This window comes from Chaetodon trifascialis, chromosome 18 (assembly GCF_039877785.1).
Source record: "Chaetodon trifascialis isolate fChaTrf1 chromosome 18, fChaTrf1.hap1, whole genome shotgun sequence".
In the NCBI taxonomy this organism is placed as follows: domain Eukaryota; kingdom Metazoa; phylum Chordata; class Actinopteri; order Chaetodontiformes; family Chaetodontidae; genus Chaetodon; species Chaetodon trifascialis.
Window position 1 is genome coordinate 23,448,351 of NC_092073.1, and position 645 is coordinate 23,448,995.

Genomic DNA, 645 nt, shown 5'->3' on the forward strand with positions numbered 1-645 from the left:
TTTGTAAATGAAGCTTTGGTTTATGTTTTGAATTCTCGGTCCAGCTGCTTGGACGTCGCCTCTGACATGTTGTGTCTACCTTCAGCCTCCTGCCGCTGCTGCTTCTTCTTCTCTGCTTCGTCTCAGGTTTCCTCCTGATTTCTGCAGAAACATGAAACCTGATCTGGCCGACGTCTGGAGGAGATGAATATCTCTGCTGCTGGAAAACCACAGAACTTCCTTCTTTGTGTTTAGATTTTAAAGTTTCCTGATATTCAGACCTATGAAACTTTCAGAAACATATAAAGAAATGCAGTCTTCCTGGATGATAATGTAGTTAAATATGTTTTTACTTCCATGCTCAGCTGGAGAGGAGATGAGGAGCGTTTGATTTATCCAAACTCATTAACGCTGTGTTTTGTCACTCGCAGCACGTTTAAAAGGTGAAACTAGCAGCTTCTGAAGATTTGAAACCGATCCTGCAGAGACAGCGAGAGAAGAAACGGTCAGACTGCTGCAGCAAACAGGCCATCACGTACCCTAAACCTCTGACTGTGGACGGCCTCTCATCCTGAACCACACACACCTGCCACGCTGTCCCCGTTCTGGACTGGATCACCTGTCTGGCAGGTGTTTTTGTATATTAACGAGAAACAGGCAGCAGCT